The 27,162-nt window shown below is 31.6% G+C and overlaps 1 protein-coding gene across 2 annotated transcripts in view; it reads left to right on the top strand.

The window, feature by feature from the left end:
- The window catches only part of ZFPM2 (zinc finger protein, FOG family member 2), a 541,649-nt gene that overhangs the window by 141,258 nt on the left and 373,229 nt on the right, over positions 1-27,162 (top strand). The gene's annotated exons all lie outside the window — the stretch shown is intronic.

Below are 27,162 nucleotides of genomic sequence, written 5' to 3'. Positions count from 1 at the left end.
ACAATAATTCATAATGCAGTACTATTTTTCATTAGGAAATATTCTATATTTCAATCACATTTTCATCCTTGCATGACTTTGCAAATTACTGTATGCTGTGCATGAAGAAGAGAAGAACTCCAGGGGTAATTTTCTGAAACCAGCAGCTGGAAAATATAATGCAAACAAAAATGAAGATGCAGTATATCTGATCATTATGATGTCATTGAAAATGGTGTTAATGATATACACAAATGTTTATATTCTGTACACTGCAGCATTATGCAAAGGCAAGATTTTGGAATAAAATGCTTTACATTTAAAGTAGAATAAGCCCATTTTTTAGGTTTTGAAAGAGCATAGAAATCTTTTCTGGCATCTCAACTCTAAAAAACCTTCATTTCATAACGCTTCCATTGCTGGAATAAAGACAATTTATAACTTTTTTTATCACAAGAAAAAAGAAAATAATTTTAGAAAAATTTACCTCTCTTCTTTTTTAGGTTTTCTCATATTTTTCAAAAAAAAAACATTTATTAACTTTAATTCATCTTCATTATTAATATATTACTATAAAATTAAATGTGTATAACATACTATATATATTTAATATTATAGGAAATACATACATGTTGATACAAAATTCTAATGTTGAAATTCAGCATTAGAGTTCCTGAACTTTTGTTTTCAAGGAAATGTGTTTTTAATTAATAAGATGTTAATTAAACAAATAGAAGTTTATTTTAACAAATAAATATTTATTTTATCTATATTGTTGCATGTGAATGGGTGTGGTGGTGGTACACACCTTAACCTGAAAATGAATTGTGGATATATGAACAGATAGGTAGATGAAAATCAATATACTAAAAAGTTCTTTCTTTTGGACATTCTAAAATAAATTGCATATTCTCCATTGGTAGTTGAGCAGCAATATGTAAAAATGAATATTTGTACTTCTGAAACAATGAGGTCATTACATCCTAGAATATCTATTGGTATCTCTGTATCCTAGTTGTTGGGTTTGGAATCATTACTTCATGATTTGCCCAGGATCACATATTTAGTAAATGTTTTGAATTTGAACTCAGGGATTCCTGACTCCAGCTCTAGCATTACCAGTATGGAAAGGTCATCAAACTTATTAGAACTGAGGACTACTGTGAACTTTGATAATAGTAATGTATGATTGTAGGGAAGTTATTTCTCTTTACTGAGCCACACTATCCCCATCTCTAAAATGAGTTGATCAGACTCTCTGATCTCTAAAATATCTAAGCTGACTCCAAAATTACATCTTTCTACAATGCTTAAAATCAAGCCAGTTCACATATCTTACATGTTCCACATCTATTTGGGTAGTCCTTTGTCTTCTTAAAATCATTAATGAATTACATTATATAGCATCTAACTAATCTCCTGCTCGCCTTCCATTAGGATTCTTTGAACATTCTCAGCGATTCATTCCTCCACTATATCTTCACATTAAAGCTAATATCTTGTACTTGTCTCTAAAACCTTTATTCCTTTTTCTGAATTTTTTGTTAAGTTCCCAGGATCATTTGAAAGTCATCGATCCCTTTATTCATTTGGCATTTATTGAGCACCTGTGACATCAGTGTTATTAGGCTAGACATTCTTGGAGAATACAAAGGCTTTTTAAAACATAGATTTCATCATCATTATAACAGCTCATATTTTGATAAATAGCTTTATGATGCATAAAACCTCACTTTTATATCATGAATGGCAAGCAAGTTATAAACAGTGATCTTTGAATTGCAATAATTTTCATGTATAGAATATTTCTTATGATTTATAAATGACATATTAATTATCTAATTAGATACAATAGCTCCACCTGGCCCAAACATAAACTGCCTAGGTGATTTTTGGGAATGTCATTTAAACTCTCTGGGCCTCAGTTCTTTAACTCTAAAATGAGAAAGGTTTGGACTAATCCACCTATATAAACTCTTCCAGTTCTCCTACTTAAGAGCAACCATTTGAATATTACTTTCCAGTTACTTCATTCACTTCGTATTTGGATTGTATGAACCATAGGCTACATTTGTTTTTAAACTTCTCCCTTCACTGCCTTTCTTAATAATAATAATAACTAATAATAGCTAAGATATAGTGTCTAGTATGTGCCAGTTACAGAGCTAAGTACTTTAAGGTTATATGCTAGATAGCACAATGCTGGGCCTGTAGTCAGACATTTATTATGTGAACCTGGGAAAATAACTTACCATCTGTATGTCTGTTTCCTCATCTGCAAAATAAGAATAATAATAATATCTATCTCACAGAGTAGTTATAAGGGTCAAAAGAGATAACAATTATAAATTACTTAGCACAGTATCTGGAACAAAGTAGGTATTATATAAATATTAGTTATTATTATTACTAACAGCATGTGCATTTTATTTTATTTTAAATATCTCAAAATAGATGCAAGGTAATTTGTATGTACATGCATGTTCATATATGGTAGATTATATATTTTCTTAAATTCAAATTGTCTCCTTCATTATTCTCTTTTCTTTCTTCTCTTTTTTCCCCTACAACTAGAAGCAATCAGATCACCCCACCTTTTTTTACCTGAAGCTATATAGGGTACATTTTTCTTTTATGGCGGTGTTAAAGCTTTCATGTGGTGATTTTCTTACTGTACTTTTTAAACTTTCATGGGACAGTCATTGTATCCATATACATGCAAACATCACCTTGCATAAAGTATGCATCTTTGGAATAAGGAATACTGAAGATAAGAGTGCAAGAATAATTTTACTTTCCTCACAGCAAAGCTGATATAAGGAAATCTAGATTTAGAAAGAGAATTAGTCTTGGCTAATTATTCACTTTATAAAGAAGCATTATGGCACCCTGGATAAAGTAGAATTGGGTTTGATTTCCATTCCTGCCTCTGACACTGTGACCTTGGACTTGTCACTTGACCCTTATGTACCTCAGACCACTTCCTAGGATTTCTTGAAGTTAAATGGTTGCATAGCATTTTCACTCTTTCTGTTGTTATTTGCTTGCATTGTGTTTTCTTTCTCAGTTTTTTTTCCCTTCTTGATCTGATTTTCTTATGCAGAAAGATAACTGTATAACTATGTATATACATATTGGATTTAACATATATTTTAACATATTTAACATGTTACCTGCCACGTGGGGAGTGGGTTGGAGGGAAAGGAGAAAATTTGAAACAGAAGGTTTTGCAAGGATCAATGTTGAAAAATTACCCATATATATGTTTTGTGAATAAAAAGCTATAATAATAAAAAATAATAATAAGTTAAATAGTTGTTCTTGTGGAGGGAGTTTCCATGCCCAGAATTTTCCATTTCTGATGGAATCAGAATTTAATTTTGAAAGAAAATCCTTATTTAGAAAGTTACCACAGTAATATATTGAGTAATGAATCCTTCAAATATATTTTAAAATGACTGTCTATAGAAATCTGACCTTTTGTTTGTAACCACCTTTCAGATTTTGTATAGTGAGGTATGTGTCACTTGTTGCAACTGTGCTGAAAGTAAGCTGAAAATCTCTAAATAAATTTCCTTGCTCCCTCGTTATTCATCACTGTGAATAAATACCAATGGTAGGACTTGCTCAGCTTTATGCCTTAAGTTAAACTAAAACGATGGGGGAAGTGTTTTGCATAAAATTGGAATGGCTGGTAGACCACTGTGAGATTGAAACAGACACTAATGATACAGCTCCCTTTTTTTTCTTCACTCATGCTAAGAAGGACTTGGAGATTACAGTTCTGATTTCGTTTCCTTTTTGATTGGGAAAATGTGGTAGATAGAAGATCTGGAAATGCCATTTGATGTAAATTAACAAAAACCTATGAAACATAGTTAACCATAGATCTAGTCTGACAGTAAGAAGAATATTGTGAGAAGCAGAGGAAATCATAGAATGACTGTGTGTTACTCTGACAGTGAATTGGTATTATCTCTGCTATCAGATAATGCAGTTATCATTAATTTTCACATTTGCATTTCAATCTTTGGAAGGAAATGACTCTTGCCGGATGAAGATAAGAGCTCTGTACTACTATAATGAACCATCATTTTATCCCATTGCTTTGTATCCATATGAAAATGAGTCTGGGAGGAGTACGGGAGGGGCGGTGGAGTGGAGGGAGGGAGGGGGTCAGGGAAACATTATAACAAAGTGTCAAAAATTACCACAGACTTTGGAGGCCTTTATGAAACAAGAGGCAGTCTAAATAAATCTTCTGTAGTGAAGTGGATATCGGATTAAAGACGAAAGCTTGGTTTCCTATTGTAAAAAAAAAAAAAAAAAAAAAAACAAAAAAAAAAAAAACCACCACGGACAAGGAGAGGAAAAATTTCTCTTCATTTCATTCCCTTAATCCAGCTTGTACAACTAGTTTGGAATTCGGAAAAGCATAAATTCAACTCAAAATCCTGATTTAGAGACAGATAGTTTGGAGGGAAGCTATTTATCATGTTAGCATCTTACTTTTTAGCTTCATTTTATCAAATGTCTCCTCCCCCAACCACATGATTCTAGCTTCCATAATATCCATAATCCAGTATGTTTATTGACTTATTAAAAAAAATGACTTACCAAGTAAATATTTCCTCCCTTCACTTCTGTCAAGTTGTCATGATTTTATTTAATAATAATTCTTTTGTCATTCAGAGTTATAAATGAGATTGCTTCTTTGTTATAAGATTTTCTAGCTAACTTCCCAAAGATTTTTCATTGATTTCTGTTATGACCCTCAAAAATTATTCAAGCAAAAGAAATGGTGACTGCTACATAGCATTATTGAGTCAACTAATATTTTAAAGTGTCTAGTATAGTCTGGACACTATGTTAGATACTGGGGATTCAAAGACAAATACATCTAAAGTTGTTTTCAAAGAATTTCTTACATTATTCTGGTCAATATAACATGTTCATAAAAATGCAAGATATACAATATATAAGATAGACACATATAAATGCGTCCACATTCATCCTCACAGATACATACAACTTCTATCATTTAAAGTTAGTGTGGGCAGAGAAGTGCAACAATCAGGAAAGACCTCTAGCCTTCCACACTTTAGAGAGAGCTTATAAGAAAACTTTGTAACATGGAGTTTCAAGTAGAGAGTATACAACAAGGAGGGCAATTTGTCTGAAAGATAGAATGTATAAAGTATATGTGAAGGAGGAATGTGAAATCAACCAGGGAAGGGAGACTGGTATCAAATTAGCAGCTTAAATATTAAGGAATTTTGTTTTGTCCTAGAGGCAACAGGGAACTTGTGAAGTCTCTTGAGCAGAAGAGGATGCTTATAGAAATGGGAAAAGTTTAATCTATGTTAATTATAAAATAAATCAATTACTATTACAATTTCTATGTTAATAATATCATTGTTCATATTAAGAAATTTTACTTGATGATGGTATTGAGAATAGTAGAATTTTTTTTTTTTTAATATGACAACTTAATTTGGAATACTTGGCTTTTAGGCATTACTTTCTGATACAAAGTTATCAAAATTTGGATATTTTTTGATTTTATCACATATGCCTTTGCATATGGAATACTAGTATATTATTGCAAGTCAACATATTTTCAAAGTTTTGAATTTCTATATTTTTATACATATGTACTTAGTGTCATGTTAAGCATGCAGGATACATTTGTCAGATATTTGCTAGGATATTTTAGAAATAGGATTATTTCTTGCAAAAGAATATATAAAATGTCTTCATTGATATCTTTTAAAAAGAATTTAATGAAGAAGGAAGTTATAACAAATAAATTAACTTGTCATTATATTTATTAGTTATAATTTATCAAATATCATTCAATTTGGTTGTTTCACATGGCATATAAGAACTATTTCTTTTATTGAAGGGATAGATTTCCCTTAACACACACACACACACACACACACACACATTCCTTTTCTTGCCTAATTTCCAGAAATGTTTCATATTATGCTCCTTTTTGTGATTTTGAGTTTTAGGGAAACTCTCCTACTAATTGTTCCTTGTACATGAAATTCCATTTCCTATCTCCATATTTTTGTATGGATTTCTCCCCATGTCTGTAATGTATTTTCCCTTTCCTCTACCTCTTTTAATGTTGTAAATGATGTAAACTTGACATCAAAGTTCAGTTGAACCTGCTCTTTCAAGGGACCTTTCTTGAACCCACTGGCTGCTATGGCCTGGAGAATCACTTTATTGATCTTGTATATATTTTGTTTCAGTAATGCATATTGACCAATTAATGGAATCTAAGTTCCTTAAAGATTGGGATGATTTGTTTTGTTCTAGTATGCCAAGTATCTACCTAATGCCTAGAAGATATTGGGGACTTAATAAATGTTTACTGAATTGATTTCGATACTGGGTCAGATCCTGGTCTGTTGGGCCTTGTATTGTGACATAGTGGCCATGATGCAAATGTGGCACTTAACATCATCTTCAGAAGTTAGAGATATATTCCAGAACAATTGAGTTAACCTAATTAACTGCTTAAGAATCTGTCTATAGTTCATAAATTTATACAAATCATCTTTGAAGCCATAAATCTACTTATATTGTATTGGGTCTATGAGATTACTACTAATATGGGGTTCCCGACCTTGGCAGGGAAGAGAGAAGGAAATAAACATGTTTGTCCCTATTATGTTCTAGGCACTAATCTAAGCACTTTAGAAATATTAACTTATTTAAGCACATTACAAATATTATCTTACTAGAGAGTTATTAAAAGCCTGTTAAGTGTTATAATTATCACTATGTTATAGTTGAAGAAACTGAGGGAGACAGAGATTAAATGATTTGTTTAGGGTCATATTTTTAGTAACTATATGCAGTTATATTTGAATTCAGGTCTTCCTATTTCAAAATTTAGTGCTCTATTGCATTATGTCATAGGCCATACATACATAGACATAAACACACATGTGTACAGACACATGTAAATATGTATGCATATGTATACATGTATGCACATGTAAATTTAGTATTTATTTTGCATATAATAAATTAATGTACAGATACATGTACATGTTTACATGTATATAGTTATATGTATACACATATACATTATATGTATACTTTATATAATAAAGTATACTTTATCTATGATTTATATAATTAAAAAATAAAGAAAAAACAAGAAAGTTTTTTTATAATATAGCATAGAAGCCAAGTCTTAGACATAGTTAGGTATTCTAAGAGGTTGAGGGAAGGAATTCACGCACGGAATTATGCCTCAAGTGCCAGACCTGGATCAAGAGTTAAGATCCCATCTGTGGTACTTGCTGACTGTGTGACCATGGATGTCACTTAATCTTCATAACCTCTGTCTGCTCAAATGTAAAATGAGGTTAATAAGACCTGTAAAGGCTCACTGGTTTTGTGTGAGGTTCATTTGAGACCTAAAACATTTTGTTCATATATTTTGCCTTTATGAATGTCTGTTGTTATTATTTTTTCCAGGAATAGGGAAACAAGTCTGCTTAAAGGTGTGGAGAATGTCACAGATAGGTAAAAGCAAGTCAGCCAGTGTAACCTGCACACAGGGTGTGTGATGGGCAGCAATGTGCAGTCAACCCGGAAAGGTGAGCTGCAGCCAGTCCACAAATGGCTTCAAATGCTAAACAGAGAGGACTTTGTATTTTATCCTGGAGACAAGTGAATCTTCCTGAGCCCAATTACATGATCAGGCCTGAAGAGTCAGTCAGACAGTACCAGTATATTAAGTTATCTTCAAAAAGTACTCTACAGTAATGCTTATGTCATTTTTCCTAAGTAAGTTTTGTTAGCTTGGACCTCAGAAATTTCAAAATATACTTTGAACTATGCACATTATTCTGTCCTTGTCCAAAATGGGTCTCTTCTGTTACTTTTCTACTCATTCTTACAGCCACATGAGATCAGCCTAAAGTTAGCTTTGCCCTATTAGCAAAAGCAATCAGAAGAAAAGCAAAGAAAATAATAGTCCACATAAATAAAAATGATGGCACATTGATAAATCTGTTGCAGCCCATGAGGTCTTCCTAAAGGGCATAAAGATGGGGTGAAGTGTAAATTGGAAGAGATTTTACAATATGCATGATAAATGTGTTTCTCTGTTATGTAGGTACTTTCTGTTGAAACCTGTTCTGCTATTGTTCATTTATTCAATGAATATTAATTAAGCTCCTCTGGTGTGAAATGAACTTTTCTGGACACTGGGGAGGTAAAAATAAATAATACATGACCCGTACTCCTAACCTTGGGTAGAAGGGAATATGTTCTGTGTCAAGCAGCAAAATGGTCTTTCAGTTATCATTGCGAGTGGTATCATAGTGTCTCATCACTCACTAAATCTAAGTAAGTATTAGAATTGCCCTGACAGAGCTCCCAAACTAAAATGCCTTGGCGTGGTGACTGAAATCAAGTCTTGGAATCTGGGCTGATTGATAAAAATCAGTTTCATCTTTGGACTATAGAAAGTAACCGAAAAAGAAATGTCTATAACTTGCTTGAGAAATTTTCACAGGGACCTAATTGTAGTTTAGGCAATTCCATAGACTTCTCTCAGTAGATTTCATTCCTATAAAATATCTCTGAACTCCTAAAAATTAAAAAGGGGATGATTTTAGAATACATTTGAGCATTATAGGTGTTCATAACCTATCCTTATATTAAGAAGGAAGCATACTTTTCATCTATTATCATATCTCTCATAATGGCAATGAGACATATCTGTAGGGTGTTAAGATATAAACTGACATTTAGGGAAAATTCTTCAGGGAATTTAGCAGTAAGCCATGTGCTTTTAGACCCTTTTCATTTATATGGGTGCAAACACCTTGCTAACTGACCTTGCTAAAAGACTGTAGAAAACAGTCTTTTTTCCCCCTAGCAGCATGTAGAATCCAAAGAATTCACAACTAATTTTCCTCTTTGTTAAAATTTTTCATATTAAGCCATCCAAGACAATTATATGGAGATCATTATCTAGCACTAACTTCAGCTAAGTAGGTGAATTTTTATATTTTGTACTGATAACATCAAAATGGATCCTCCTAGAAAATAAAATTTTTCTATAATTCAAGCACAGTGAGTGATAATGTCTAAGAACGAGATTAAGAGTTTTCTGTTTAAAGGTTCAGTTTTGTTATTTTTTAAATATGTTTAAATTACCTTAGATTTACATTTAAGATATATCTTCTTTAAGTAGTTTCAGAGAAAAAATGCTCCAATATTGGAAAATATTTCAAAATCTAAAGTTAAGATACTTGGTATAATTTGGTATTATCCCTGAAAAAAGAGAAAAATGAGAAAAAAGAAATATGCATTTATTAAGCATCTTCTGTTTGCTAGACACAGTGATAAATATCTTAGAAATATTTCATTTGACCCTCATTACAACCCTATAAAATAGGCACTATTATTATATGCATTTTAGAGTTAAGGAAAATGAAGCAGACAATAATTAAGTGATATGTCCAGGTCACATCTAGTACATATATGAGACAATATTTGAACTTTTCCTGATTCTTGGATCACCATTTTATCCTCTATTCCCCAGTTTCATAAACTTCATATGGAGTCTCATAACTGAATGTGAACGTTGCCAAATTATGATTTTTTATCAGTAAATGTTTGACTTATATACCTAACTTATTTGCGTATAAAGCCAGGATCTCATAAAAAATTTTTTTAGATGAGAAGGGATCTGAGTGGAAAAAGTCTAAGAAGTCCTCTTATTTTTTTTTCCCACAGTCTTGAAATCTCACATAATCAAAAAAGACACTCATATATCCTTCATAGTGATAAACTAAAATAGAATACCTTATTAATTCACATTTTCTGAATTGTATAATATTACCTCTGGGCAATAACGCTTTAAAATGAATATAATTTAGGCAGAATAATAAGTCAACTTCTGTTACAGAACAATGTCTTTGATTAACTTGGACATTTAAGTAGCTTCAATAATTTCCCCTCAGCCATCTTCAGAACTTTAGGAGCATTATTTTTCCTTTGATTGTGGTTTTTTAATCCTGTATTTCTAATAACTCAAAAACCTAGAACACATAATGTAGTTTTGTTTTCTGTTTTGTTTTTCCATTTTGGGGGGTTAAGACTAAATCTGTGATTAAATTGTGCAGAGAACTCCCAGTAAGCAAATATGATTCTGTACCTGCTTTGTAAACTGGCTTTATAGTTATCTGAGATCACAGGGCTAAGTGACTTTCTCAGAATGACACTTAGTATGACTTCTCAGAATGGACTTAACCAATGAAGTCTTGCTGACTTTGAGATTGTTTCTCTATGCCTATGCCATATTCTATCTGTCATGTGGGCTTTTGGGATTTGGGGAAAAAAACATATTAGGAAAGTGCTTATAATGGGAAAATATTGTTAAACAACATCTTGTATTTTAATATCCCCTATATAGTACAAGATTTGAAACAATACAGAAAGAAAAATATTTCTCCAGTCCTTACATGGATACCCCTGGAATTTTGCTTGTGCATCAATATGATTTTCAAATAGATAGATAATTGTAGTACAACTAAATCTCTCTGTTACATGCAGAGATGGGTGTTATAAAGTTGATATGGTGTGATTGCTATCCAGAAATATCAGGCTTTGAATCCTTGTTACCCATTTTCATGATGATCAAATATTAATGTTATATACTCCCAGATTTCAAATATGGGAGACTTCTGTAATAAATCAAAACTTCTAGAGCTCTAAATAACCACCTCTATAATGATTCTATTTTGCAAGCATTACTAATTTCTGATCCAGTCATTAAAAAATGAATGTTGTGTCTCAAATGCCTCATTATCTTTAAGGATTCTTGTTATGGTGTTATTGTTTCCCTTTATAGAGAAATTTCAATTATTTCCTCTATTTCTAGACAGGTAAAATAGTCCCTAGCTTTAAGGAATTTACAGGAATTTTAGAGGTGAAAGTCATGAAACAAGTCAAAACAATATAAGACTTCTTAAGGTAAAATGTTAATTGAGCATAATTGACTGCCAAAACATATTATGAAGAAAGTAAATGAGCAGTGTGCTTAACTGGGATAATTGAAGAGGTTACTGACTCCACTTATTGGAAGTATTTTTAAATGAGGAGCTAAAACTAGAGATTATCATTAAAAGATGAAGATACATGCAGAACAGAGATAATATGAGGATATTTCAAACAAGGGCATTATTTTTAGTCAATTTATTATCAATTGAAGTAATGAAATAATTTATTATTATAACAATGACTACCATTTGTAAAAGACTTAAAGGTTTACAAAGATTTCTACTGCCATTTCATCTTCACAAGAATTCTGTAAGGTATGTATTATGATTATCCTATTTTACAGATAAGGAAACTGAGGCCTTGAAAAGTTAGATGACTTGCTAAAATAGTATCTAAAGTAATATTTGAACTCTAGTTTTTTCTACTCCAAATATAATTCTCTATTCATTATACAAAAGCTTCTCAAATTATTGGTTGTGACCCCATAAGACGTCATGTAACTAACTGAATGTCAGAGTCATAAAAAATTGTCAACAGTAAAAAGAATCAAATATTCCACCAAAATTTAACTTTATGTAAAAATAAACAAATATCTAACTCACTAATATGCAAATTTGTTTTTATATTTTATAAATGGTATCATTATATGTACACAAAATTGTTTAAAAATAAATTTCTTTATGATTTATTATCAGTAAATGTTTCATATATATACCTTTTTATATGCTTATAAACATAGGGTTATGCAAAAATTTCTCAGAAAAAGTTTAAAAAGTTCTCCACTATTTCACCTCATTGAGCTAGATAAAATCAGAGGGATTTTTTTCCCTGAGGCAATTAAGGTTATGTGACTTGCCCAGAGTCACACAGCTAGGAAGTGTTAAGTTTTTAAGACCAAATTTGAACTCAGGTCCTCCTTACTTAAGGCTGATGCTCTATCCACTGCATCATCCAGCTACTTCCACAAGGATATTTCTGTACACAAATAGTAAAATTAAATTCAGCTATGATTTAGATTTTAACTTTTACAGATTGGATTAGAATATGACATCTACTCATACAGGTGTAAATTTGGACATCTGTCTCTCCAACCAAGAGTTCTAGTGGATTTAATTCCAAAGTCTAGGCAAATGATACACACATACACACACACACACACATACACACACACACACACACACACACACACACACACACACATTTATATATATATGTACACACATATATACATTTTCCTCCCTTAATCATACTTCTAATACAGAAAATGTCAGGCTGGGAAAGAAAAGACTTTTCTATTTCATACTTGTATATGCCTTGTAATACACAAAATCCACATAAACACTGCAGCCTGAATATCTGAATTAGAGGTATGGAATTAATGGGGTTGGAGGATGGAGAAGAGGTACAGAAAAGTTGACTTCTTTTGGTTTCTCATTGCTTCATTCTCTTACCAAGAAGATGGTATCCAGGTTCAGGTCAGCCTATATTTTGTCCATTTTCATTTATGTACATGATTATTACTTCTGGCAAAAGGTAGAAAATATCTCATTTCTGGCTTCATAAGCCATCTCTATTTTGAGTGTTGAACATACAGCATGGCTGATTCGACTATCTTGCAGACCAATACTTTAAGAATAACTAATTATGGCTGTTATTCCAACCAGTGGGATATGGCTCAATCATTAAGATAGTCATGTTCCGCTTTATAGTCCCAGCCAGTGATGGACATAAGAACATGGATTTTTACTTAAAAATGAGAATATAATATATGTTTGCTGTTGTTATCCAGTCATTTCAATGGTATCTGACTCCTTGTGATCCTATTTAGAGCGGCAAAGATATTGAAATGATTTGTCATTTTCCTCTTTAACTTATTTTACAAATGAGGCAATTGAGGCAAACAAGGTTACACAATTAATGAGTGGCTGAGGCCAGATTTGAACTCAGAAAGGTAAATCTTTCAACTTCAGGAACAGAACTTATCCACTGTATCACGTGAACTTTAAAAGTTGAGAGCTTATGATTTATATCCTATATGAAAAGGTAAGTATATTAGAACCAATATGTTTACCATATAAATTTTGTCCTTTCTTTAATGTCTATGTAGTGTCTATATAAAGTACAGGTAATGATGAAATTACATCTACCAGTTTAAGTTGGCATTTTCTTTTTTTAAGTTACAGTCATAGGTATTAGAGCACCGAGAGATTGGGAGACTGAGTTATGGTCCCACAGTTAGTATGTGTCATGGATAACACTTAAACCTGGGTTGTTTTGGGACCTAAAGTTATCTGTAAATGCACTACTCTACAACTCTTCTATAAATGTAAAATATATTATTTATGTAAATATTCATGATTGCTATTTTTTTCTCTTTTAATCCCAATTTTTGTTGTTGTTGAATTCCTGTTTATATATATATATATATATATATATATATATATATATATATATATATATATATATATTTTTTTTTTTTTTTTTTTTTTTTTTTTTTGCTGAGGCAGTTGAGGTTAAGTGACTTGCCCAGGGTCATACAGCTAGGAAGTATGAAGTGTCTGAGGCCAGATTTAAACTCAGGTCCTCCTGACTTCAGGGCTGGTGCTCTATCCACTGCAACACCTAGTTGCCCCACTATAAATATTTTTTTAAAGTAATAGGCATCATCAATAGACATTTTCAAATTTGTTTTGTCATTTACATTAAATTGCTCAATTTGTATAAAAATTTCTATTTAAAAAATTATATCTTTTGTATTTACATTTTCATGTATATGTCCCCTCCTACTCCTCTTCCAAGCCCTTTTAGGTAAGAAAGATTTTTTGAAAGATTTGAAGACAAATCAGTTCATTAAAACTAATATATCTATGAATATGAAAATAAATGCAGTGCTCTACATCCATAGCTTCATACTTTTTCCTGAAGAAGAGGTGGGGGGATGGGAAGGTTTACTTTCTTTAGCACAAGACCTCATTATTATAATTATATAGAGTTTAGCTTCCCTTTTATAAAATATTGTTTAAAAAAAGCAAATTGTATTTTAATCATCACAAAATTCTATTTTTATGCAATATCTTCATTAAAATAGGAATCACCTTTCAGGTATTTATTATTCTGTATTCTGTATTACCAATGAATGCCATGCTGTTTGAAGAATGGCCCCATGAATAAAAGCAAATATACTCAACTACATGTTAGGTAGAAAATAAGTTCTTAAAATCTGAAATCAAAATGTAATTGATTTATGCAAAAATTCTCTCCAAAAAGAAAAGGAAAAAATAAGTATTTTTAAAAAAAGTAAAACTTATATTTACAAGGTTATGGGGGGAATCTCTTTTCAATGTTATTTTTAAAATTCTTTTCTAGAATAAACTGTTTTAACAGTTACCATTAAATTAAAACTTGAACTGATGAGATAGGGAAAGTAGCAATGGGATAATCTTAAAAACATAACAAATCATATGTTTTCTGTAGAAACAGCAATTCCATAAAGAAATTTGATTCTGTATAAAATCACTATTTGATTTTGCTAGAATTTTATTAACTGTTCTTAGAATTTTTGATCTTAGAATTAAATCATTTTATTGTTTATTTTTTAACTTTTGGCTTCTATAGATGCTGAAATTAAAATGATTTACAAATGGTACAAGTCATTTTAAAATTCACTAATCTTACTGCTTTTCTTTGTGGGCAATTAAGGAATGTCATATATTATTATTTCAACAAAATTCTGACATATTATTATATAAAAGAAATATTTCATTTGAAAAGGAATGTGAGACCTTTTGAGTAAAACAAATTATCTGTTAATTAGAAATAGTAATTACGCTTAGCATAGCAAAATTGATTTCCCATAAAAATTGGTTTTTCAATCTGGAAAATGGAACAAAATTATTTCAGCATCTCATAAAATTTAAAGCTAATATGAGATGACCATGACTTATTATAATCTAATTATTGATATAAATTGCTATAACTTTTATGGAACTTTAAGAGGTTTTCAGAGTGCTTTACAAATATCTCATTTAATTCTCCCCCAAACCCTCAAATGTAGATGATACTTTTCTCTTACAGATGAGGAAATTGAGGCAGACAAAGATTAAATGACTTTTCCAGAATCACGCAGCTAGGAAATGACTGAAGCTCATTTAACTCAAATCTTCTGAACACTTGGGCCAAAGAGCTATTAGCAATGCCATCTAGCTGTCTCATATAATGGCATATATGAAAATAAATAATTGAACACATTTTTGCTTTTCTCCTTGCTAGAGATATTTAAACAAGTTTCATTTGAAATTTATTAACAATTTACTTTTAAGGTAAGTTTTCATTTTTAAAAATTATTATTTTAGATAAAGTTTCATGAAGTGGATCATAAGAAACTTTTAGTTAGTAAAAACAAAATTTTTACTAGACATAGTTTAAAAAAAAAATAAGCAGGGACAGTTAGGTGGCATAGTGGATAGAGCACCAGTCCTGAAGTCAGGAGAACCTCAGTTCAAATCTGGACTCAGACACTTAATACTTTTTAGCTGTGTAACCCTGGGCAAGTCACTTACTCCCAATTGCCTCAGCAAATGAAGAAGAAGTAAAATAAGCAACAGAATATAATGTTTCATGCATGAAATAATTAATATAATTAAGTTCATCTGAATATTTGTTGAAAATACTGTAGACCTCAAGGAATAATATCTTTATATTCATATAGACATTAATTTTCAAGAAGTCAAAAATACAGAAAGTTTACATGTGGCTAAATTCAGGGAAATGGAATGACTGAAAGTATTTTTAATCTCTTCTAGGAGAAAGTGAAAGATGGGTCTGGAAATAAAAGAAAAACAGTTGGCATTTTCATTGAGGTTATAAATTCTGTTATGGATCATGGTCTCAATTTCTATGAACATTTACAGCTTTCCCTCTAGGCATCTAGTTCTGGCCTCCTCTTTACATTTTCTTACAATCTGGCCATTATTAGCATGAAAACTTTCCCCTTTGTAGCATTTGCCATCTGTTACACTGCTATTTTATCTCTCCACCTCATTGATGTTGTTTTCTTTGTATTTAAAAAATGATTACAACTAATAACCTTTATTATCTTCTAAACCCTTCTACTTAGGTTAGGTTATTGTTTATTATAATTTGTAAATTCTAAGCATCACTTAATCCTATATTACATGTTCTTTTTAAAAATCATGATCTTAAAGACCCTATGTGCTATTACTATTGTCTCATTTGTAGGGCACATTACTAAGAAATAACTTATTCAGTGAAACCTTAAAACTTGACATATTCCTAGTTTTGATGGTTATCCTTCTTTAATGAATATTTACTATCTGACAGAGTTTTTAACATTATATAACTCTCCTTTCCTACATTACACACACACACACACACACACACACATATATATATATATTGTTCACAGTCTAAATTACTAAATGGCAAAGTGATGAAGCATCAAAACTGGACTTAAGAAGACTTAAATATATTATCAGATTCAAATTCAGCCTCAGACACTGACTAGCTGCTTGAATCTGGGAAACCCATTTAACCTTCATTTACCTTAATGTACTCATCTGTTAAATGGGGATTATAAGAATAACAGCCACCATCTAACTACTTCCTAGTAGATTTGATAATAATTGCAAAGAGCATAATATAAAGTACCTGGCATATAGTCATGTTAGCTATTTGCTATTATTATAGTTATGCATATCTGATATATAATGCCTTCAATGACTATACACACATATCTTTTAGTATGGTGACCCAGACATGTATGTTCGTATATACACAAACATAAATATACATAAATACATATACACATATTTCTATGTTTTCCCCTTTTTATGGTTTTCATAAAAGGTTTCCACCTTTTTATGTACAATAATTTGCCTAAAATTGTTGTTCTTTTCTAGCACTTAGAAAGTTAATTTGCAAAAATGAAAGGAGTATGCGACTTAGAATCAAGAAATTTGGGCTTATATCCTATTCCTGACACTTATATGACCAGAGCCCAAAGCACTTAACCTTTTTGATTCTCAATTTTCTCTTCTGTAAAGTAGAGAAAATGTTACTTGGCCATCCTTCCTATCAAGGTTATTCTGGGAAAATCATAGTTATTAGGGAATATTCAAATATGAAGTTTAATTATCTTTTATTGTTGTTCAGTCATTTTTCAGCCACATTCAACAATCCATGCATTAAGGGTTTTCTTGAAAAAGATATTGAAATGGTTTGCTTTATCCTTCTCCAGTTCATTTTATAGATGAGGAAACAGAGGCAAACAGGTAAATGATTTATCTAGGGTTACATAGCTACTAAGTGTCTTAGGCTGGATTCGAATTCATGAAGATGAGTCTAGCTCAGTGTTCTATCCTTGGTACCATCTAGTTGTTTAACTTTTATCATTTGAATTTGTCCCTCCCCCTCTTGGGTTTCACCTCTTGGGTTTACTTGCCTTCTAATTTTTATTTTTTTTGTGTGTCAAATACTAAATACCTTTGTTTTATCTAATAGGAGCAGAAAAAGTCCTTCTTGGTAGTCAGAATTTAGAACTGGAATAAACCTTAAGAACTTCAAAGAACTTCAGAATTATATCATTTAACCCAGTACATGAGAAAGAATTCCCTCTAGAACACAACTAGTCTGAGTGAAAATTCAGATCTTCTTTGATGACCTCTAACAAAGAGGAATTGATCTCTTTCAAGGAGCCCCATTCTACTTTTAAATAATCTCAATTGTTTAGAAGTTTTGTTTTATTTTCTTCTATATCAAGTCTAAAAATCTACCTCTTTGCAACTTCAGTTTAATTAAATATAAATCTGCTCTCTGAGACTATACGGATTAGCTGTAATTTTTCTTTCTATATTAAATCCCTTTCCAATACTGAAAGATGGATACTATGTCCAAACTGAGTTTTCCATTCTCCATGCACAACTTCTAAGTTCCTTCAACTGGTCTCTGTATTGTATGAGTTCAAGTCACTTCATCAACCTGATATTTTAACCCATGTCCTTTCTAAAATATAGCATCCAGAAATGAGCATCATCATGAGATGCCTAAGTTCCTAATGTCTGGAGTGTCTGAGCTGAAATCAGAATAAGCCGAGTTCAAATTCCATTGCAGCTGTATTACTACAGTTTCCTTCTCTCTATCATGAGAATATAATGCCTTTTATCCCATACAGCTTATTGTTTTGGGAATCAAATGAAAATAGGAGATAAGGTAGTGGGCAAGTAGGTAAAAACAATGATTGAGAACAGATTGGGAAGAAAAAACAAAAGTATATACAGGGAAGTTTATATATTTTAAATAGGATGGAGGGAAATGCAGAACTGGTAATCATAACTGTGAATGTGAATGGGATGAACTCTCCCATAAAATGTAAGCAAATAGCAGAGTGGATTAAAAAATCAGAATCCTATAATATGTTATTTGCAAGAAATTCATTTGACACAGAGAGACACAGACAGAGTAAAGATAAAAGTTTGGAAGAGAATTTATTATGCTTCCACTGAAGTGAAAAAGCAGGGGTAGCAATTCAGATCAGTAGATTTTTATAAAAAGAGATAAGAAAGAAAATACATCTTGATAAAATATGCCATAAATAATGAAGTATTAATGATGCTAAATTTGTATGCATCAAGTAGTAGAGCAAGCAAATTCCAAGAGAGGATTTCAATCTAGTTACAGGAAGAAATAAGCAGCAAAACTATACTAGTGGAGATCTCAACTTTTCCCTCTCAAAATCAGACAAATCTAACCACAAAATGAATAAGAAAAACTAGGGAGATTATTAGTACTAGAAAATCTACACATGATAGACTTCTGGAGTAACTGAATAGGGACAGAAAAGAATATACCTTTTTTCTTGAAAGTAAATGGCACCTACAAAAAGTTGGTCATATATTAGGGCATAAAAAACCTTTGCAATCAAATGCAAAAATGCAAACACAGTAAATGTTTCCTTTCAATACTACAGTGCAATAAAAATTATATTCAATAAAGGGCCAGGGAAAGATAGACTAAAAAGCCATTGGAAATTAAATAATCTAATTCTAAAAAATGAGTGTGTCAAACAACAAATCACAGAAACAAATAACATTCAAGAGAATGACAATAATAAGACAACATACCAAAACCTATGGGATCCAGCCAAAGCGTTTCTTAAAGGAAATTTTATATCACTGAATAGCAACATGAAAAAAAAAAGAGAGAAAGAGGAGATCAGTGAATTAGGTATGCAACTAAAAAAGCATTAAAAAGAAAAAAATTAAAAAATATTAAATATCAAATTAGAAATTTTGAAATTAAAAGGAGAGAATCAAATGAAATATAAACATGGTGTTCCCAAAGAGTTCAATGTTAAGCCCTAATGGCTTTAAATAATTTTAAAATATAACAACAACATTTTGGAGACTAAGCATATTTACATGTAGATATAGATATATCTAGATACTTTACAATTTGAAACATGATAGCTATTATATTTTACAGCCTGAGAAGGATACAGTGCAAGCATTACTAATGCCTTTCTTGTCTTTGACATGATGCCTCTTTTAAAACTGTTAATGGTTGTTTTGACTTTTGGGGCTATCATAGCATATTGTAGAATCCTATTGACCTGATCTGGTAATTTGCTTAATCTCTCTCCTTCCCTCACATCATTTTCCAATGGACTGCTGTCAAAACAAACCTTCCACATCTCCTACTTGAAAGTTGATTGAAGCTTGGAGTAAGACTTTACACATTTATCCCTGTTAAATTTCATCTTATTAGATTTAGCTTAATATGCCTGTCAGGATCTTTATTCTTTTTTTGGATCCTGCCACTGTCATATTGTGTTAACCATCTCCAATTCTCCCTCCTTCAGCTTTGTGTAATCTGTAAAGTTGATAAGCATGTCTCCTATATATTTATCCAAGTCATTGATAAAAATATTATGTAGTTCTGGGCCAAACACAGATCCCTGGGATCCTCCACTATTCATTTAAGAGATGAGGAATTTGACATGCAAGGATACTAAGGCAATATAGACAATGATATTGTTCTAGTTCTAGTTCCAGCTGTCACCTTAATTGGTGTCATATTTTAGTGTGTGACTTAGATGCTACCCATATGCCATGGAGAGCAGTATGGCATAATAGAAAAAGCATTAAATTAAACGTCAGAGGTTCCAAATTCAAGTCATTCATCAGCTAAGTACTACCTGTGTTATCCTGGGTAAGGCACATAACATCTATAATAATGATCATTTGCATTTATACAAGGTGACACAACGAATAGAATAGAATCAGGGAGATTAATTTTCCTGATTTCAAACTTGGCCCCTGGCACTTATTATTTGTGTGGCCCTAGACAAGTCACTTAACCCTGTTTGCCTTAGTTCCTTATCTGTAAAATGATCTGGAGAAGGAAATGGCAAACTACCAATAGCTTTACAAACAAAGCCCTGAATGAGAAATGAAGAATCAGACACAACTTAAACAACTAAATAACAGCACTTATGCAGCATGTAAAAGTTTGCAAATAACTTTACAAATATGATCTCAAATATGCAACAATCTTGGAAAATAGATGCTATTATTATCTCAATTTTACAAATGAGGAAACCATGTAAAATAGAGGTTAAATAGCTTTTGCAGCATCACAGATCTAGTGTCCAAGGCAATATTTGAACTTAGATCTTCCTGACTTCAGATTCAACGATATTTATTATCACATTTACTAAAAATAGGAACAAGATTTCCACACATGAAATTGTCACTTATAAATGTATATATTGTTTCCCTCAAAAGTATATCTCTTCAAGGTCCAGTAAGCCTCAGTTTACAAATTCTCTTTGTCTAATCAGAATATTGTGAGAGTGCTTTTTAAATCTTAAAATAATATGATATTATAAGATGATATCATTTATTAATTAGAATGTAGTTAGCTTTTTCCTGAGTTTTTTTTTTATTCAGTTGAGATTTTAGAATACAAATCTGAAAAAAAAAAGATGTGTAATTTTGCTATTTGATATGTAAAAAATACTCGTTAACATAAATGTTAGACACTCTGCTCTCACAATAACTTCCAGGACAAAATTTTGAGATCAATTCAAGGAAGCTACCCTAGAATATAAAAATAGCTAGCAATGAACTAAGAGGAGATCCTAGTTCAAACAAATGATTACATAGTCATAACCCCAAACCTGGAATATTGCTGAGTCTCAAAAAAAAAACAACCCTCAAAACAAAAACAAAACAAACCACAGTTTGCTATCCCTGTTACTATGCACTGTTTTGAGAGAATTAAAATCTAATTTAGATTATTCTTGCAACTTGGATTGTATTGGATGTAACTTTGATATGAGTTCTAAGTGGTCCATCAGTAGTAAGTTGATTTAGAGTCTTAAGGTTAAAAAGGGCATTGCATTTACTGGGTCTAATAGGTTCTAAACACTTCAGAACACCAAAACCAATAACCAAGAAGTTTTCCTTAAGAGCATTAAACCTGATGCCATGTACTCTCTCACTTTTATTATGCAATTAATTAAAAAAATGCCAGATTGCTTAGGTTTAAAAAAATAAGAAAAATAATTGGTTATCTGGGAGACTGTTTTTCCTCTTGTGGTCCTAAGAACAAAATAAGATCAGCTATATTATTTCTCAGCCAAGAGAGGAAAATTGTGATTTTTTTTCAAGTATTTGTTCAACATAGATTAGATAACTTAATCAAGTAATGTAGTCTAAAATTTCCATTCCAAGGCCTCAGTGGTGTGTATTTTTTTTTCCTGTGGTAACAAAAGAGATAGGATTCAAATGCTTCACTCTTTTTTTCATACCGTGTGGACTCAAACCTTCTTGTACAAATAAAGTGCTTAGGACTCATTGAAAAAGTATGGTAAGAAAAGAATGAGTAAAAGTTATTTTTCATGAGTCTTTCTAATTATATATTTCCAATGACCAACTTAGATTCCTCAATTTGACTATAAAGGACTATAAATACAACTCACCTCCCCACCAGGTTTCAGCTCTAATGTCTCACCTCTTTCAAAACTTACAGGTAGCTGCCAGAAATAAATGAAAGAACAAGTGGATTCCCATCCAAATTTATTTAAAATATTGAAATTCCTGTGGAAACCATGTGTGCAAAAATCACTAATTAGAAGGTGAACTACTTTTTCCTCTGTGTAATGATTCTGATTCTCTAACAGTTTCTCTCTTCTTCTTGAAATATTACAACATCCTTAGGATTGATTTGCAGTTTTTCACATTCCCCTTTTGCCCCTTCTACCCCTTCTGCCCCTTTTTTGCCTTTTTACATTTATCTATTACTCTTCAGGTATTCCCTTTAGGTTATTTCCTACCTCCCCTGACTTTTTTAACCATTTCATGAAAGACTCTGCTCTGTATTGATCTTAAATTTTGATCCCCTTGCAATTTCTCTATTTCATGACAAATCCAGCTCTGTACATATCACCATCTGAAATTAGAGAAATTAAAAATCTAGATTTAGGGTTATTTTTATACAGACAAACTCTAGAAGGAAGAAATTTCCTCTACTAAAACAGGCTAGCATTTTCTACTGTTAAAGAGTACCCTGAAGCAATGAAGTAGTAAGTGAGTTTGCAGGATCATGCAAACAATACATGTCAATTGCCTAACTTGAACCTAGCTCTTGATCTCAGACCGATTTCTGTCTACCATGTCACACTACCTATCTATCTAAAAAGAGCACATCAAGCAGACCTGTCCTCCCATTTTTATATTTTCTAAAAGGGACAGAGAGCACATGCTTGTGTTGCATGTTTTTAAACATGCACAATAATTTCTAGAAAGATACATGTAAGTGTCTGAAGATATACATGTCTATATCTCTCTATGATTTAGTAAAAAAAATTAGAGAATATTAATTCTGTAGACTAGAAAGAAGTTTGCAGGGGCTAGTGGATTATACAGCTGTTATATTGCTGTTTCATCAAAAGGTAGCAAGTGTACAAGACCTTTCTGAAGCTTTCAAACTGAAATATATATATATATATATATATATATATATATATATATATATATATATATATATATATATATATATATATATAATTTCATTAGGGGGATGGGGAAAAAGGAACTCACCTTGGGTTTGGAGAATGCCTGAGCCTTATGAAACTGGCTGAAAAAGACAAACTGAGTGTCGAAATGCAGATTAGGCTTCAGAAGATGAGGGTGTAAAAGGGATTTAATGGTGGGATGGATTATAGAAATCCTTGTAACAATGTTAAATAATTATAGTTCCAGCAGAGATCAAAGCTGTGCTGATTGAACACCCTCAAGCTGTTAACAAGAAGTATCTGCAAGGGGCGGGGGTGTTGGGGAAGGGGTACCCTCTGAGAGTGGTCAGCCTAGTCTAGTAAGTGTCCTCTGGTTTCTAGCTGCCCCTTTGGTTTAGAAGTGTAAACCTAGGGGAGAGGTATGAGCCCATTGATTTGGAGGGGGGCAGGGGAAGCATGGGTTCCATTCTATTGAGTGCACACATACAATTTAGTTGTTTCCAAAAACTGCTGTTAAACCATCTTTAGAAAGTCTAATGGAGACTATTGAAAGCTTGTATCCAATTTACCTTTTGAAAATAAGAATTACACACGTTCAGCCATCCTATGAACTTTAATGGGACATCCTGTAATTAGGCTCATCTTCTGTTCTTGATTCTTGCTGTGAGCGACATTTACCTGATATTGGACATACCAGCGTGGCCACAGCTATAGGGAAGGATAACCAGCTGGGTCTTTTTGTTGGATATTCATTTCTCTGCAGGTAGAGACCACGAGGGAAGTACTCCTCAAATTTCCTTCCTTGCATCCTTGCCTTAAGAATTATGAAGATGAACTTTTTGCAGGTGTGAACTGTGTCCTTTTCTTTTTGACCTCTGAAATTCTAAAACTATTTATAAGACACAAATGACATTAAGTATTTTAAGATTAACTTTTTTTTTAACTGCACAGCAGTCTACAAACTGCTAACCCATAACCAGAAGATTATGCTTTTTGGACATTTTTGAATAGTAATTTTAATACACTTTTGTCAAGATGTCATAGTAAATACTGTTTACTTTTCTCCTCATAAATAAAATTTGAAGATAGTCATAAAAAAGAGATTCTCCCTTACTATAAAGCAGAAAACACAATAGAGCTAGAAAAATAAATCTGAATTTTTGGTGACTTCTATTCAGTATGTTTGCTATTTCTAAATATGTATTTGAAACTCGAGACAAAATCAAGGCGATTATATACAAATATGTGTGTGTATATATATACACATATGTGTATATAAGTTTTATGAATATGCATATGTGTGTGAGTGTATGAGTAATGTGTGTATAAAGTTATCTTTTTTTTGTGACCAGAAAGTTTATTGGAAGGGACTAAGATCAGATATTTCAGAGTGAGATTCATGGCGTTTCTCTCACAATAATAGTGTGTGTAATTGAACCCTTCAAAGTTCACTTTTGTTCAGAGTTTTGATAACCTTTATGTTACAAGATGAGAAATCAGGATCCAAATATTACTCCATAAATATTACCTCAGCACAATGGAATCGGAGAAAAAGGGAGGGAGCCAGGGCTTGATGACTCCATGAGGGAAGGATTGGAAGAAGAAAGTGATACTTCTGGCAATAGGGAATATTTGATTGGAATCACCCAGGAGCACTCAACCTTTTATTTTTTTTAATTGCAAATACATTTATGTACAGAAACATCCAAGTGACTGTGTTTCTAGGATTAAATATATGTTATATATCTTTTCTGAAATCAGAAGGGATAATCAAGATTAATGAACATATAATCTAGACAATGAATGAACTATTCATCTTCATGATCTTCCATGTATGATTTAATGTATAAATACCAATTATAACATGCTTTCCATGCCAGAATAATGAATGGCTAGCATGACAGCCATTCTGGGACACTAGGAATTTTAGGCTAATTACTCTCAAAACCAATTTTTTCTTACTGAAAACAGGATCTATGGGAAATCTGTCAAATATCAGGAATTTATTTGAAATTTTGATTTACATGAAGCAAAATATGTGCTACTTTTCAGTATGATTTAAACCCATTTTAATAGCTTAATATTAGTCAAGTTTATAGCTTTACAGAAAATATTTTCCTGTTTGGAAATTGGTAGCACACTAACTGAGTGCATAGGTTCAAAATGAAATGATTTTGGCTTGTCTTCCCTTTGTTTTCATGTGACCTTTCTGTTACTACTTGTCTTTTGAACATACAAAAAAAATTGATGCATCACTACCTTCATGATTCAAGAACAGGAAGATTTCTTATATATAAAAGAGATCCAATAATTGCCTGGAATGACTAATATAAGAATGTTTATATGATTGAGATGCTAAATGGTTATGGAAAATATCCCATATTTTTATTTTTTGAGGAATATCATTCTTCTGTTGCACATCTGGAAAATGGCACATTATTATGTACCTGAGAGAATTTTAAAAGAAACAACCCAAATTTGCCTAATGCTTTTTGTTTTCCAAAATGGCAAGTGATTATTTTTAATCTCTCCCTGAGTTATCTCATTGTGTTTTAGATTTATTCAAAAGTGAGATGAATCAGTGCCTAGTGATAGAAAAGAATATGGAACTAGCATCAGAGTTCTACAGTATTTTAATATGTCATTGCTTGATTTGTTTCACTTTACGCCTTCACTTGCCATCTGTGAAATGAAAATACTGGCAAAACCTACTACCATGGGTTAATTGTTGAATTGTTGTCTATGCTGTATGATTATTTTGGTAGCACATTCTGAATTGAATTTGAGAAGAGTGGGAAAAAGAATGTATTTATTCTTGAGAATTTTCAATTGATGCTTATCTGATGTTTCTAAGTCCAGATTTTTTTGATTTTAAAAAAAGAACCCTTAACTCAAATTATTTAAAATTGTATACTTGAAAATTATTTCCACTATCATTATGATTTCCTTCCCAATTTCAGTTAATTAACATTTTTATGATTTAAAATCCCCTGTCAAAATGAATTTTTAATCTTATATTTATAGTATCATAAGTAATAATGTGTTCTTCATCCAAGAATTCTTGGTCAAAACTCCAAGCAAACAACGTAGAAAAAACTTCTCCAATCAATTCAAGTCAGTTTTCTTTGGCATTTCAGCTTTCCCATGTTGAAAACCATACTGAACATGTCTATATAATGGGAAGGCTCACATTTTAGTGCTTGTAGAGCCATGACCTCATCCATCCAAGTACTTTCATGTCTATTCACACAGCAATTCATTAATACTTTTTTATCCTGATCATTTCTTGTCCATATTTCCATAAATCTCTTACAAAATATTTACCCAAAATGTTGAAGGTCTTTCAGTTTTTAAGAATATTTTTGAGCACCATGAAACTATGACTATGTTTTCTTTTGCTGTGCCAAAATATGATTGACCCATCTAATTTTTTGTCCATCCATTTCCAAGGCTTTTATTTGTAGAGATAAAATTAATATGTATGTGATCTACTTATTCTAGGACAGTATCAATATTTTTGGATCAAGATCCCACTTTAGAATACAGTAATTTTTTCTAATCCCACCATCCCTTCTTTTTGCCAAGATCTTTGTGAAGACAGAAAATGATATGACAGTATTCAATTCAATTAAGATTTGCTGTAGCAGCAATGAAATAGTCCCTGTTGGGGCTATTTTTTTTTCTTTTTTTATCTTTTTATATTTTTCATTTGTTTTAGAGATGAGATTGGATGAGATGAAAATGACCAGGTATTAGGAAAGGACTTCTGTATGAGATAATACTTACTTAATCTCTATTTGGGAGAGATTTAAGACTTGTATATGGCAGGCAGGTGAAATTTATTCAATAGAAATTGTTATATATAAAGGCAGGATAAAAAATGCATTGTGTTGCAGACAGTGTCTTGCACAACTAGGTGATGTATACTATATATATGTATATAATATATGTGAATATATAAGTATATGTTATATAAACACAGTTTTATATATAAACATAATTTTAAGGGAATTGAACAATGAATTTCTCTGTTCAAACAACTTCAGTGGCTCTTCTTTGTCTATATCAGGAATTTTAAACTTTTTTGGCCATAAATACATTTGCCA

The sequence above is a fragment of the Sminthopsis crassicaudata genome, chromosome 1 (genome assembly GCF_048593235.1).
Source record: "Sminthopsis crassicaudata isolate SCR6 chromosome 1, ASM4859323v1, whole genome shotgun sequence".
Taxonomy (NCBI): Eukaryota; Metazoa; Chordata; class Mammalia; order Dasyuromorphia; family Dasyuridae; genus Sminthopsis; species Sminthopsis crassicaudata.
Note: the sequence above shows the minus strand (reverse complement) of the source record. Positions and strands in the feature narration are given on the sequence as shown.